We start from the raw sequence: 16,700 nt of genomic DNA on the forward strand, positions 1-16,700 counted from the left end.
GGACCACGTCCCAGGTCCCTTACCCACCACGTCCTCCTTCTCTGCCCTCCCGGCACGCACGGCCCCGCTCTCTAGGGCACGCGCGCGTCGGCTCTATTAAATTTAAAGGTGCCTGGCCCAATCTGTTCAAAACATATAAAAACCCGCTTCCCCTTCCTGTCCTTGCTGGATCTTGTTGCCCTAGTGCCTTGAGAAAGCGTTTTGTGTATCCCAAGCCTGCGTATTCAGACCCTTGCCATTGCCCCTGACTACGAACCTTTGCTGCCTGCCCAGATCTTCTGCTACGTCCAACCTTGCTCTTGCCTTGTCCTTGTGTACCGCACCTGTCTCAGCTGTCAGTGAGGTTGTGTCGCTATCGGGTGGAACGACCTGGGGGTTACCTGCCGCTGCAAGTCCATCCTGCTTTGCGGCGGGCTCTGGTGAAAACCAGTAACCCCTTAGATTCCGTTCCCATGGTACGGCCCACGCCATCACCTCACTGACACAGAGCTTCCACCTCCAGTGTCCTCTCTGCATACCAGTCCGGATCCTGACACATACATACATACTTACACACACATTGAGTTTTACATATATAGATATACATTATATTTATGTGTATGTGTTAAGCCTGTTAAGTTGTATTTGTGGGAGGGGTGTGAGGAATATATAGCCTCTTGCCCTAAGGTCAGGTGTGTATGGTGCAGCCAATGCAGTCCATACATGCACCAACCCAATGCAGCTCATGCATGCACCAAACCAATGCAGTCTAAGAAAATACAAATTTCAAAAAGAGCAAGGGATAAATGAAAAATGTTCTGTTCCCATCCATTGGTAATACAGACAACTACAAGATCTCCCCAATCACTTGTATTAATCTTGGTTGCAGTTCCCTGTTCTCTACCAGGTGCAGCAGTGTGTTGGGTAGTGTTACCCAGCCAAGGTGCCTCCAGCTGTTGCAAAACTACAACTCCCACCATGCCTGGACAGCCTTTTGCAAGAACTGGAGGCAGCCTCATTGGAAAAAAACACTAGTGAAGGGTCTATCGTTGGCCCAGATTGGCGCCCAAAAGTCTGACCCACCATAATCTCAACGGGCCATAACTTTCTTAGATGTGATTGGCCCTTTAAGACCTAGTTGGATCATCAGGAATGTTGGAGCTCCTCATGGCTGTAAATATATCCCAGGCGTGCCTAACCTTTATAAATAATCAGATGCCACATTAATGAATGTGATCACCATAGCATGAAGCAGCCAACACATGTACCGATGATCGGATCATTAATTCTTACCGAGAACTCACCATATTAAAAATGACTTAAGAGTTAAGTTTTGAGCTTTATTAATAGAGGACACCAGGAATAAATGCTGTGTTAGTTGATTTTTCTCATTATATCTAAACTTCAAGGGTGATGAAGTGGTGGAGTCGGACCCAAGCTTTGAATATATTATCGGTTAATAAATCTTAACACTGTGATACTTTCTGCAAATTAGTTTATGAGCAGACTGTGTACTCGATGGCAACCACTTAACACCGGTGGGGCACCATTAGTCTTTTACTTTTATTTATGGGAGAATTAAAGGGGTTATCCACCATAAGGTGACTTTAGTACTTACCTGCCAGACAGTAATGGACATTCTTAGGAAGGATCCATGCTTGTCCTGGGGCTAAATGGCTGTGAGTCCACCATAACGCTGCTGCTTTCTTTTTGTGAAAGGGCTATTTTTGTAGGAGTTCCTTCCCTCTGACTACAAGTCCTGTGATCCCTTGTTTGTAAGTGTGAGGTCACTTTTCTCCCTCACATCAGCCACTCCACCTGTTGCAGCACACCTTAGCTGCCTTGCAAGCTGTGCTGTAAACTGCAATTTCCTGCAGCCCTTTGGGGAATAATTCCCCTCCCACCCAGCGGTCACTCCACCCATTGAAACACAGACACGCTCCCTTTCAACACCTGACTACTTATGTCTAGTTATGTCTCAGGCCGCAACCTAGGAAAAGCTGAGACAACACTCTTTTTGTATGCTGCTAAAAATAAACATTGGGGCAAAGATCACATAAGAATTTCAAGACCACCCATTTAACACGAGTACACACACCTTATTATGAACTACTCTAACGTTACAGCCTCTTTAGTAAGTTCAACTAAAAAAATTCCTGGAATACTCCATTAACATGGTAGATCTCGAAATCAGGCCAACTAAGGTCTAGAGGCAGATATACTAAAAGAGAATATAAATCAATCAAATACATTACTATAAAGAGAGATACCTGGGATAAGAGGGTATAGGGGCTCCTTTAATAAAAACATCAGAAAATCACAATGCAAAGATACAAGTACAGATGTATCCTTCCTTACAGCATATTCTGACATGTGTGGTGTGAGATAACTTAGAAAATAAACATGATTTCATGATTTTCTGTTGGGAGTTGTTTATATTAAATGTGTCTGCAAGTGTCCGCCCAGTGGTTGTGATGTATATTGCAGACTGCTGATAGTTTTACTAGCATTTTGCAATAATGTATTGAATTTTTATTAAATATCAGAGTATTTAAAAGGGTATTCTGACTTAATTGTCTCAGGATAGGGGATAAATGAGAGATCACAGGGTTTGGACCATTAGGGCCTCTAGAATTTATATTCTGAATGGAGCAGTGGGTAAGCACATGTGCCACTTCTCTATTTAATTTGAAAAAAAGAAAGGAAAACACGTATTACTTATTGCTTGATATTAGCACAGACCAGGTATATATAAAAAATATATATTCCTAACTTTATTATTACAAAAGGTCACAGATAAGACATAGGGCCACACTTTAAAATCAATGAAAAATTTCTCTCCATCGGCAAGGTATTGTTCTCTTGTTATGTGATATATATATATATATATATATATATATATATATATATATATATATATATTTACTCCTGAGGAAGTCAACCGTCAACAGGACCAGGGAGTACAGGAACGCCCTCGCTCATTAAGTACTAGGACGCAAGGACAGGTTAAGGAAAAGCAAAATGTTTCCATTTTGTCTTGAGCATAGAAAACATTCATTTATTATCATCTGGAGGTCAGGAAAAATCTTAGGATAGATTTTGTCTTCTGACTTAAAGAGGTTTAGCGATGCCCTAATTTTCGGAGCTCCGCTCACAGTGTCCGGAAGTTCATTACTCCAAACGCTGTGTGAGGGCTTCCGTGTTTGCGGCCGCCGGGCGTGACATCACCCCTCGCCCGCCCCCTCGTGACGTCTCGCCCGCCCCCTCGTGACGTCACGCCCTCTCCCCTCTACCAAAGTCTATGGGAAGGGGGTGTGACAGCGGTCGCGCCCCCTCCCCATAAACTTTCGTTGAGGGGGCAGGCGAGACGTCACGAGGGGGTGGGTGAGACGTGGCGAGGGGCCGGGCGTGACGTCACGCCCGGCGGCTGCGAACACGGAAGTAATGAACACGGAAGAAATGAACTTCCGGACGCTGTGAGCGGAGCTCCAAAAGTCAGGGCAGCGCACAACCCCTTTAAATGGGCACTGTCACTTTAAAAAAAAAAATTGTAGAGACATGTCAAAAGTTTTTATTGGTCAGAGTCTGAGTGTACAAATCACGACCGATAGCAAAAACTAGCTGGGAGAAAAGTCTATGGGACAGTCTTGTTCAGCTATGCTTTTCTCCCTGCTTGTTCTAACAATTAGTCAGGGTCTGAACACACAGACCTCGACCAATGAAAAATTTTGACATGGCTCTAGTTTCTGTTTTTTTTTTTCTTTTTTTTAAGCAACAGATACACTTAAAACTAATTTCTAAAGTTTGTTGGAATTAAAGATTCATGATCTTAAAGGGGTACTTCGGTGGGGAACACAAAACAAAACAATTTTACAACAGATATGTAAATTGCTTCTATTTATAAATCTTAATCCTTCCAGTATTTATCAGCTGCTGTATGCTCCAGAGAAAGTTGTGTATTTCTTTCCAGACTGACCACAGTGATCTCTGCTGACACCTCTGTCTCTCCAGAGCAGGAGAGGATTGCTATGGGGATTCGCTTCTATTCTGGGCAATTCCTGACACAGTCACAGGTGGCAGCAGAGAGCACTGTGGTCAGACTGGAAAGAATTACACAACTTCCTCTGGAGCATACAGCAGCTGAGGGTACTGGAAAGATTAAGATTTTGATATAGAAGTAAATTACAAATCTGTATACTTTCTGGCACCAGTTGATTTAAAAAAATTAATAAATAATTCCACCCGAGTACCCCTTTAGGGTACGTTCACACATACAGGACCCTGTGCAGATTTGATGCACAGGATTTGTAACTGCAGAATAGAAGCGGTGCTCAGTCATTTAGTTTACATTGAAATCTGCAGCAGAAAATCCTGCGCATCAAATCCAGCGCATCAAATCTGCATACGTGTGAACGCACCCTTAACAAAAGTTTTTTTTCTCAACTTTAAATTGGTAAGTCAGAAAATAAAAAGTTGACATTCTGCCCAGCGAAGTGTTAATGCTCTGAGTAATCATCATTTATAAATCCAATGTTTCGGTCACAGTTTGGGTCCACGCACAGGAGCTTAAGTGAAAAACTGTGGGAACAATATTCCTCCGCGCCAACACTTCCAGAATGTAAAATCAATTGACCGCCAAACAAAAGTCGTGGAAAAACTTCAAAGACCTAATGTTACTTTCAGCAATCAAAGCCCTGGAAACGGAGGCTGGTATCACCAACAGTGGAGGAGCGCAAGATGAAAGTGCGCAGGAAGGTTTGAAAGTTCAAAGCACAGAACAAAATCCATTATATTAGAGCAAGCGAGAAGTACGGCAACATGAAAGTACCAGTGGTGTTAACTTTTTTCCATATTGGTACAGTTTCTGATATTAGCAATGTTTCATTTCTAGAGAGCGAGCATAAATATTAACAAAACTAGAAATCAATTTCCTACAGCGTGCGGAATAAAATACCCAGAGCCGCATTAACAGCCGAGGACATACGACTGAGATAAGAGTATTTAGGGATAAGTATACTTCTACTACTACTCTAACTAATAATAATAATAATAATAAAAAATAAAAAATAAATAAATGATAATTTATCAATTCAACAAATAAAACCTTAATTTATGTACAGTACAGACCAAAAGTTTGGAGACACCTCATTCAGAGTTTTCTTTATTTTCATGGGTATGAAAATTGTAGATTCACACTGAAGGCATCAAAACTATGAATTATCACATGTGGAATAATATACATAACAAAAAAGTGTGAAACAACTGAAAATATGTCATATTCTAGGTCCTTCAAAGTAGCCACCTTTTGCTTTGATTACTGCTTTGCACACTCTTTACATTCTCTTGTTGAGATTCAAGAGGTAGTCACCTGAAATGGTTTTCACTTCACAGGTGTGCTGGTGTGGAGGAGGAGGTGTGTTGGTGTGGGGGAGGAGGTGTGACGGTGTGGGGGGGGGGGGGGGTGCTTTGCTGGTGACACTGTTGGGGATGTATTCAAAATTGAAGGCATACTGACCCAGCATGGCTACCACAGCATCTTGCAGCGGCTGCTATTCCATCCGGTTTGCGTTTAGTTGGACCATCATTTATTTTTCAACAGGACAATGACCCCAAACACCTCCAGGCTGTGTAAGGGCTATTTGACCAAGAAGGAGAGTGATGGGAGGCTGCGCCAGATGACCTGGCCTCCACAGTCACCGGACCTGAACCCAATCGAGATGGTTTGGGGTGAGCTGGACCGCAGAGTGAAGGCAAAAAAGGGCCAACAAGTGCTAAGCATCTCTGGGAACTCCTTCTAGACTGTTGGAAGACCATTTCAGGTGACTACCTCTTGAAGCTCATCAAGAGAATGCCAAGAGTGTGCAAAGCAGGAATCAAAGCAAAAGATGGCTAGAACCTAGAATATGACAGATTTTCTCACTTTTTTGTTATGTCTATAATTCCACATGTGATAATTCATAGTTTTGATGCATTCAGTGTGAATCTACAATATTCATAGTCATGAAAATAAAGAAAACTCTGAATGAGAAGGTGTGTCCAAACTTTTGGTCTGTACTGTACATAAAACTCATTGGGGGTGATTAATCAAAACCTGTGCAGAGACAAAGTCGACCAGTTGCCCATAGCAACCAATCAGATTGCTTTTTTCATTTTTGAAATGGCCTCTGAAAACTAAAAGAAGCGATCTGATTGGTTGGCATGGGCAACTGGGCGACATATCCTCTGCACAAGTCTTGATGAATCTCCCCAAATGTGTTTGTTTGTGTGTATGTATTAATATATATATATATATATATATATATATATATATATACTTCCCAAGGGTGGAGATTTTTTTATAAAATTTGGTCATATGTTACTTATATGTCAACCAAAAATGTAATTGCATTAAATCAACCCTAACCCACCCTCATTTACAATGGTCGGGGTATTTGTCTAACGTGCCATGCAAGTCTTTGAGACTTTTGATACCTTACTCCACAAGCTCTGCTCTGCATATCCTGATGAGTTTGTCGGTCCAGCTTGTAAGTCACACCCCTCTGCAAGCCAGGGACCACCTCAAGCCATGCCCCTCCCAGAAGTCATGCCCATCCTGCAAACCATGCTTCTCCCGCAAACCACACCCCTTCTCTGGGCTGTCCTTTTTTCATTTCAGCTCAAGTCCAAAAACACCATGGGGGGAGATTTAAAACCCGTCCAGAGGAAAAATTGCTGAGTTGCCCGCAGCAACCAATCAGATCGCTTCATTCATTTTTGAAATAGCCTCTGAAAAATGAAAGAAGTGATTTGATTGGTTGCTGTGGACAACTGGGCAAATTTTCCTCTGTGCTTTTTGATAAATCTCCCCCAAAGTTTTTATTCTATAAAAGGTAACGCGTTTCATATCCATACTGGATTCTTCATCAGGCGTTTGAGTGCAATGGTTCTTCCATTATTTGGAGCCAATTCCTTGAGCAGGAGAAGCGATCTATGTGTCCAATCTTGTAAATTACTATCCCGATTCCTCTTATGCTTTTGTGTAATACAATTTAGATTTTAATAAGTTGTACATAGACAGAATTGTTGGTATAGAGGGAAGGAAACCTTTCACAAATCCTAAAGTCTTTAAAGGGGTTCTCCGGTGCTTAAACATCTTATCCCCTATCCAAAGGATAGGGGATAAGATGCCTGATCGTGGGAGTCCCGCCGTTGGGGACCCCCGGGATCACGCCCCCTCCCGTAGGCTTGCATTGAGGGGCGGAGCGTGACATCACATACCGGCGCAGGCGTGACGTCACACGCCGCCCGCCCTGTAGTCGCCGGTAATCAGTCCCGGAGCGAACACGCTCTGGGGACTGATTACAAATGGGGTGCCGTGTGTATGATCCCGGGGGTCCCCAGCGGCGGGACTCCCGCGATCAGGCATCTTATCCCCTATCCTTTGGATAGGGGATAAGATATTTAAGCACCGGAGAACCCCTTTAAACCTCTCTTAGCTGCGTCTCTTTTCTTGGAAAGTAGATCCATGTCTTCTAAGGCAAGGGCACGTATTCAGTAAGCAGCCTTCCATACAGTAACTCAACTTTATACGGTTGCAGGTTGGGGTGACATGTATACGGCTGTGTTAGCATATATATGTATGTGTTATATTGATCTCACAACACTGTGCAGATGGATGATTTGCACAGATAAGATAATGCACGTTGCTTAAGGAAACAATCGTTCTCCTCCTACAGTAAAATCTGACTTTATTTCATCCTAAACCAGGATGTTTATTACAGTCCACTTTTTCATTTTTATTGGAACTGTTGTCTATAATGTAACTCAAAGCTGTAAAATATAGAAAAGGAAACATTAAAGGAATATTTCTATAGGGTGCGAAAATCACAAGAATTTAAAACTTAAAGGCCATGATAGTCTGTACAGCTATTAAGTTCTACGATATGGCTAAAGTTAAAAGTTTTCACATAGTCTTGATTAAAAATCTAATACCGTTTTGAGTATGCAGCTCCTACACAAACCAGTGTGTCACCATGGCTGATCGTGCATCATACTTCTTATAAACCTGTCAGTTATATGATAGCAGGGCAGGATCAGACTACAATAGCTTGTTTGTAGTCTGTATCTATGGAGACACAAAGGAGTGCATGGGAGCTGTATACACAGAATGGTAGGAGATTTTGTGATCAGGACTATTAGCTGAAAGGTAGGGATTGCTCTCCGATAGAGTGTAATCTCTTATGTACAGGGTCCTCTCTCCTGTAGAGTGTAATCTCTTATGTACAGGGTCCTCTCTCCTGTAGAGTGTAATCTCTTATGTACAGAGTACTCTCCCCTGTAGAGTGTAAGCTCTTATGAGCAGGATCCTCTCTCCTGTAGAGTGTAAGCTCTTATGTACAGGGTCCTCTCTCCTGTAGAGTGTAACCTCTTATGAGCAGGATCCTCTCTCCTGTTGAGTGTAAGCTCTTATGGGCAGGGTCCTCTCTCCTGTAGAGTGTAAGCTCTTATGTACAAGGACCTCTCTCCTGTAAAGTGTAATCTCTTATGGACAGCGTCCTCTCTCCTGTAGAGTGTAATCTCTTATGTACAGGGTCCTCTCTACTGTAGAGTGTAATCTCTTATGTACAGGGTCCTCTCTCCTGTAGAGTGTAAGATCTTATGTACAGGGTCCTCTCACCTGTAGAGTGCAAGCTCCTATGGGCAGGGTCCTCTCTCCTGTAGAGTGTAAGCTCTTATGGGCAGGGTCTTCTCTCCTGTATAGTGTAAGCTCTTATGGGCAGGGTCTTCTCTCCTGTATAGTGTAAGCTCTTATGGGCAGGGTCTTCTCTCCTGTATAGTGTAAGCTCTTATGGGCAGGGTCCTATCTCCTGTAGAGTGTCAGCTCTTATGGGCAGGGTTCTCTCACTTGTAGTATGTAAGCTCTTATGTACAGGGTCCTCTCTCCTTTAGAGTGTAAGCTCTTGTGGGCATGGTTCTCTCTCCTGTAGAGTGTAAGCTCTTATGTACAGGGTCCTCTCTCCTGCGGAGTGTAAGCTCTTATGGACAGGGTCCTTTTTCCTGTAGAGTGTAATCTCTTGTGAACAGAGACCTCTTTCCTGAAGTGTGTACTCTTTTATGGGCAGGGTCCTCTCTCCTATAGAGTGTAAGCTCTTATGTACAGGGTCCTCTCTCCTGTAGAGTCTATGATCTTATGTACAGGGTTTTCTCTCCTGTAGAGTGTAAGCTCTTGTGGACCAGGTCCTCTCTCCTGTAGAGTGTAATTTCTTATGGGCAGGGTCCTCTCTCCTGTAAATTGTAAGCTCTTATGTACAAGGACCTCTCTCCTGTAGAGTGTAATCTCTTATGGACAGGGTCCTCTCTCCTGTAGAGTGTAAGATCTTATGTACAGGGTCCTCTCACCTGTAGAGTGTAAGCTCCTATGGGCAGGGTCCTCTCTCCTGTAGAGTGTAAGCTCTTATGTACAGGGTCTTCTCTCCAGTAGAGTGTACGCTCTTATGTACAGGGTCCTCTCTCCTGTTGAGTGTAAGCTCTTATGTAGTGTAAGCTCTTATGTACAGGGTCCTCTCTCCAGCAGAGTGTAAGCTCTTATGGGTAGGGTCCTTTCTCCTGTAGAGTGTAAGCTCTTATGGGCAGGGTCCTCTCTCCTGTAGAGTGTAATCTCTTATGTACAGGGACCTCTCTCTTGAAGAAAGTACTCTTTTATGGGAAGGGTCCTCTTTCCTGTAGAGTGTAAGCTCTTATGTACAGGGACCTCTCTCCTATAGAGCGTAATCTCTTATGGGCAGGGTCCTATCTCCTGTAGAGTGTAATCTCTTATGTACAGGGTCCTCTCTACTGTAGAGTGTAAGCTCTTATGGACAGGGTCCTCTCTCCTGTAGAGTGTAATCTCTTATGTACAGGGTCCTCGCTCCTGTAGAGTGTAATCTCTTATGTACAGGGTCCTCTCTCCTGTAGAGTGTAAGCTCTTATGTACAGGGTCCTCTCTCCTGTAGAGTGTAAGATCTTATGTACAGGGTCCTCTCACCTGAAGAGTGTAAGCTCCTATGGGCAGGGTCCTCTCTCCTGTGGAGTGTAAGCTCTTATGTACAGGGTCTTCTCTCCAGTAGAGTGTAAGCTCTTATGTACAGGGTCCTCTCTCCTGCAGAGTGTAAGCTCTTATGGGCAGGGTCCTCTCTCCTGTAGAGTGTAAGCTCTAATGTACAGGGTCCTCTCTCCTGTAGAGTGTAATCTCTTATGTACAGGGACCTCTCTCCTGAAGAAAGTACTCTTTTATGGGAAGGGTCCTCTTTCCTGTATAGTGTAAGCTCTTATGTACAGGGACCTCTCTCCTGTAGAGTGTAATCTCTTATGGACAGGGTCCTCTCTCCTGTAGAGTGTAAGCTCTTATGGGCAGGGTTCTCTCTCCTGTATAGTGTAAGTTCTTATGTACAGGGTCCTCTCTCCTATAGAGTGTAAGCTCTTATGTACAGGCTATTCTCTCCTGTAGAGTGTAAGCAATTATGGGCAGTCTGCAAAAGTTTGGGCACCCTGCAGAAGTTATAGCTTGCACTGCCCCCTTTGCAAAGCTGAGACCTGCCAGTGTCATGGATTGTTCTCAATCATCATCTGGGAAGACCAGGTGATGTCAATCTCAAAGGTTTTAAATGCCCAGACTAATCTGACCTTGCCCCAACAATCATCACCATGGGTTCTTCTAAGCAGTTGTCTAGAAATCTGAAACTGAAAATATTTGACACTCACAAAGCTGGAGAAGTCTATAAGAAGATAGAAAAACGTTTTCAGATGTCAATATCTTCTGTTCGGAATGTAATTAAGAAATGGCAGTCATCAGGAACAGTGGAAGTTAAAGCAAGATCTGGAAGACCAAGAAAAATGTGAGACAGAACAGCTTGCAGGATTGTGAGAAAAACAATTCAAAACCCACCTTTGACTGCACAATCCTTCCAGAAAGATCTGGCAGACACTGGAGTTGTGGTACACTATTCCACTATAAAGAGATACTTGTACAAATATGGTCTTCATGGAAGAGTCATCAGAAGAAAACCTCTTCTACATCCTCACCACAAAAATCAGTGTTTGAACTTTGCAAATGAACATATAGACAAGCCTGATTCATTTTGGAAACAAGTTCTGTGGACCGATGAGGTTAAAATTGAATTTTTTGGCCGGAATGAGCAAAGGTACATTTGGGGAAGAAGGGGAACAGAATTTAATGAAAAGATCCTCTGTCCAACTGTTAAGCATGGGGGTGGATCAATCATGCTTTGGGGTTGTATTTCAGCCAGTGGCACAGGGAACATCTCACGAGTAGAAGGAAAAATGAATTCAATAAAATTTCAGCAAATTTTGGATGCTAACTTGATGCCATCTGTGAAAAAGCTAAAGTTAAAGAGAGGATGGCTTCTACAAACGGATAATGATCCTAAACACACCTCGAAATCCACAGGGGATTACACCAAGAGGCATAAACTGAAGGTTTTGCCATGGCCTTCACAATCTCCTGACCTCAACATAATGGAAAATCTATGGATAGACCTTAAAAGAGCAGTGCGTGACAGAGAGCCCAGAAATCTCAAAGAACTGGAAGACTTTTGTAAGGAAGAATGGGCAAAGATACCTCAAACAAAAATTGAAAGACTCTTGACTGGCTACAAAAAGCGTTTACAAGCTGTGATACTTGCAAAAGGGGGCAGTACAAGATATTAACTCTGCAGGGTGCCCAAACTTTTGCAGATGCCAATTTTTAGTTTTCTGTTATTTTGAATGTGTAAATGATGGAAATAAAATCGAACTTTAGTTGACATATTATAAGAATGTCTAATCTGTAATTTGATGCCTTTTGGAGATTTTTCCATCTTTCCTTGGCTTCTTTTTGCACATTAATAAAACATTTTACTGGGGTGCCCAAACTTTTGATCCCCACTGCATGTACAGGGACCTGTCTCCTGAAGAGTGTACTCTCTTATGTACAGGGTCCACTCTCTTAGAGTGTAAGATCTTGGCAGAAACCTATTATTCTTCTTATTACCAGCTATTATGGGCAGATACCTCACTAGTTTGACTCTTCTGCTTTTTTTCTTGTCTGTTTCTTTTTTCATTTGTGATGTTCACTAGAAAATCTAAAAATATAAAGATATATTTATTATTTATATAATAACTAGTTCTGGCCATTAAAATCATTCTTAAGTCTATATTTACAAACATTCCTGCACCTTCCAGGTGACAGACATTATTTGATGCATTCCTATTGAACAAGATAAAAGAAAATACAAATCCGTACAGATCCATTCCAGCACCTTGTTATCCTGTGTTCTTTGTTGACTAACATCTTGTTTGCATTAATTGACACAACCTTGTGAGTCGATGTGCAGTTTATTTGCTTTGTTCATCAATACCAAAAGATAATGAAATCAATACCAGAACATGACTTCCAAAAGACACCGGCAGATAAAACTTCAAAGCAAATCTGAAGGTTTACACAGTATACGGTGTCATCCACATTCCTTATAGAATGACATCAAAGACAACTGAGAGAACACGGGAGACTTCACTACCAACCCTTACTGCATAGATGGTAAGAAGAATTCAATAAGATTTATCTGCAGACATTTTTGGACTTTGAGATATAGATTTCATACTCAGATTCTGAATCCAAATTCTAATTTTTGTCTATTTATTAGGGAGGTCACATATTGGTCTATTTATTAGAGAGGTCACATATTGGTCTATTTATTAGGGAGGTCCCATATTGGTCTATTTATTAGGGAGGTCCCATATTGATCTATTTATTAGAGAGGTCACATATTGGTCTACTTATTAGGGAGGTCACATATTGTTCTATTTATTAGGTAGGTCACATATTGGTCTATTTATTAGAGAGGTCACATATTGGTCTATTTATTAGGGAGGTCCCATATTGATCTATTTATTAGGGAGGTCACATAACAAGTATAGTCCTTTGGTTTCTGAAAAGTTAAGATCTCTGTGGTACTAGAACTAGAGATGAGTGAACTTTTCAAAAATTCGATACGGCCGATTCGCCGAATTTTCCGGAAAAGTTTGTTTCGGCGAATCTATATTAAAAATTCTATTTCTAGCCTACATACAGCCTCTATAGGGGTATAGAACACTTTGCTGTGTTCTAAAATGCATATGGAGTGTGCTGGGTTAGTGAAATAATACTGTTATTCAGAATAGCATGCAGATTACCGGCATCACTCTTAGAATCACTGCCGCACAGCAGCACAATGACAGAGCCTGGTGGTGGCATCAGTGTCAGGAGACCATATAGTGACTGAATGACACAGCGTGGAGGTGTTGGCAGCATGAAGAGACCATTTAGTGGCTGAATGGCACAGCGTTGAGGTGTTGGCAGCATGAGGACATCATATAGTGGCTGAATGACACAGCTTGGATGAGGCTGAAGCATGAGGACACCATATAGTGGCTGAATGACACAGCATGGAGGTGTTGTCAGCAAGAGGAGACCATATAGTGGCTTAATGACACAGCATGGACATGTTGGCAGCATGAGGACACCATATAGTGGCTGAAAGACACAGCTTGGATGAGGCTGAAGCATGAGGACACCATATAGTGGCTGAATGACACAGAATGGAGGTGTTGGCAGCATGAGGAGACCATATAGTGGCTGAATGACACAGCCTGGAGTTGGCTGATGCACGAGTACACACCAGGGCTTCACAATCCCTCCCAAAAAAAACACAATTTTAGAAATTTTTAAAAAAGATTTTGGATAGCGGGTGCTACCTATGAGAAAATGTGAAATTACCAGACCCAGGCCCCACAGTGGCATTAGAAACCCATATATTGCCTGAATGACACAGCCTGGAGTTGGCTGATGCACGAATACACACCAGGGCTTCACAATCCCTCCAAAAAAACACCACAATTTTAGAAATTTTTGAAAAAGATTTTGGATAGCGGGTGCTACCTATGAGAAAATTTGAAATTACCAGACCCAGGCCCCACAGCGGCATCAGTAACCCATATATTGCCTGAATGACACAGCCTGGAGTTGGCTAATGCACGAGTACACACCAGGGCTTCACCATCCCTCCAAAAAAACACCACAATTTTAGAAATTTTTGAAAAAGATTTTGGATAGCGGGTGCTACCTATGAGAAAATTTGAAATTAACAGACCCAGGCCCCACAGCGGCATCAGTAACCCATATATTGCCTGAATGACACCGCCTGGAGTTGGCTGATGCACGAGTACACTCCAGGGCATCACAATCCCTCCAAAAAAACACCACAATTTTAGAAATTTTTGAAAAAGATTTTGGATTGCGGGTGCTACCTATGAGAAAATTTGAAATTAACAGACCCAGGCCCCACAGCGACATCAGTAACCCATATATTGCCTGAATGACACAGCCTGGAGTTGGCTGATGCACGAGTACACACCATGGCTTCATAATCCCTCCAAAAAAACACCACAATTTTTAAAATTTTTGAAAAAGATTTTGGATAGCGGGTGCTACCTATGAGAAAATTTGAAATTACCAGACCCAGGCCCCACAGCGGCATCAGCAACCCATATATTGCCTGAATGACACAGACTGGAGGTGGCTGATGCACGAGTGCACACCAGGGCTTCACAATCCCTCCAAAAAAACACCACAATTTTAGAAATTTTTGAAAAAGATTTTGGATAGAGGGTGCTACCCATGAGAAAATTTGGAATTAACAGACCCAGGCCCAGCAGCGCTATCATTTTTTTATTTGAAATTTAAAACAACCTTTGCGTGTCTCGGACCCCAGCGTGTGGGTACGAAGCACCAAATCCAACAAGCCCCCACAGGGCTCATGTGGCCGTGAGATTTAGGTGAAACGTCTCCATTGCCCTGACCGGCCATTGTTTTCAAGACTTCTCGCCAAGGCAAACCATGTAAAGAACAGCGTGACACCGCCGTGACCTGCACACATGGAAGGGCCACTAAGACTTGGCCAGGCAGTGAAGGCTTAAGACACAGAGGAGGATGTGGAGGCGGAGTAGCACAATGTCGCAGGACCAATGGGCTGGCAGTGTAGCAGGGAGCATCATTGAGTACACACCAGGGCTTCAGAATCCCAAAGAAAACACAACCATTTTTAAAATAATTTTAAGAATATTTAGGACAGCGGGTGCTACCTATATATTGCATAAATGACACACCCTGGAGTTGGCTGATGCACACTAGGGCTTCACAATCCCTCAAAAAAAAAAACAACAATTGTAGAAATTTATGAAGAAGAATTATGGATAGCGGATGCTACCTATGAGAAAATTTGAAATTCCCAGACCCAGGCCCAGCAGCGCCATCAGTAAACCATATATTGCCTGAATGACACATGCTGGAGTTGGCTGATGCATGAGTACGCACCAAAGCTTCACAATCCCTAATTAAAAAGACAAACACTTTTGACAAAAAATTTTAACGAAAATTTAGGACAGCGAGTGCTCTCTATATATTACCAGAATGACGCAGCCTGGAGTTGGCTGCAGCATGAGGAGACCATTGAAATGTCTGATTTTTTTATTTGAAATTTAAATCAAAATTTGTGTCCCGGACCAGCCGTGTGGGTACAAAGGACCTAATCTCACAAGCACCCACAGGGCTCATGTGGCCGTAAGATGTAGGCGCAACGTCTCCATAGCCCTTGTTACGCCTAGCGCTCCGGGTCCCCGCTCCTCCCCGGAGCGCTCACGGCGTCTTTCTCCCTGCAGCGCCCCGGTCAGTCCCGCTGACCGGGAGCGCTGCACTGTCATGGCCGTTGGGGATGCGATTCGCACAGCGGGACGCGCCCGCTCGCGAATCGCATCCCAGGTCACTTACCCGTCCCGGTCCCCTGCTGTCATGTGCTGGCGCGCGCGGCTCCGCTCTCTAGGGCGCGCGCGCGCCAGCTTTCTGAGACTTAAAGGGCCAGTGCACCAATGATTGGTGCCTGGCTCAATTAGCTTAATTGGCTTCCACCTGGTCCCTGACTATATCTGACCTCCTCCCATGCACTCCCTTGCCGGATCTTGTTGCCCTTGTGCCTAGTGAAAGCGTTCCCTTGTTTGTTCCTAGCCTGTGTTCCAGACCTCCTGCCGTTGCCCCTGACTACGATCCTTGCTGCCTGCCCCGACCTTCTGCTACGTCCGACCTTGCCTTTGTCTACTCCCTTGTACCGCGCCTATCTTCAGCAGTCAGAGAGGTTGAGCCGTTGCTAGTGGATACGACCTGGTCACTACCGCCGCAGCAAGACCATCCCGCTTTGCGGCGGGCTCTGGTGAAAACCAGTAGTGACTTAGAACCGGTCCACTAGCACGGTTCTCGCCAATCCCTCTCTGGCACAGAGAATCCACCTCCTACCAGCCGGGATCGTGAAAGTAGATCCGGCCATGGATTCCGCTGAAGTTCCTCTGCCAGTTGTCGCCGACCTCCCCACACAGATCGCCCAGCAAGCCCGACAGATTGCCCAACGAAATCACCAGCTGGCATACTTGACCACCGTGACTCTGCAACTTCAGTCTCAGATACAGCAGCTGCTGCCGCAGATACAGCAACTTCAGTCACAGACACAGCAGCTGCAACAACCATCTCCTCCGCCGGCTCCTGCAACTCCTCCGCAGCAACCGGCCGCTCCTAACCCCTGCTTGTCCCTGCCGGACAAATTTGATGAGGACTCTAGACTCTGCCGTGGTCTCCTTTCTGGAAAGGCCTTGTCTGGGGCCATACCGCTCTGGGACCGCAA

The sequence above is a fragment of the Hyla sarda genome, chromosome 5 (assembly GCF_029499605.1).
Source record: "Hyla sarda isolate aHylSar1 chromosome 5, aHylSar1.hap1, whole genome shotgun sequence".
NCBI lineage: Eukaryota > Metazoa > Chordata > Amphibia > Anura > Hylidae > Hyla > Hyla sarda.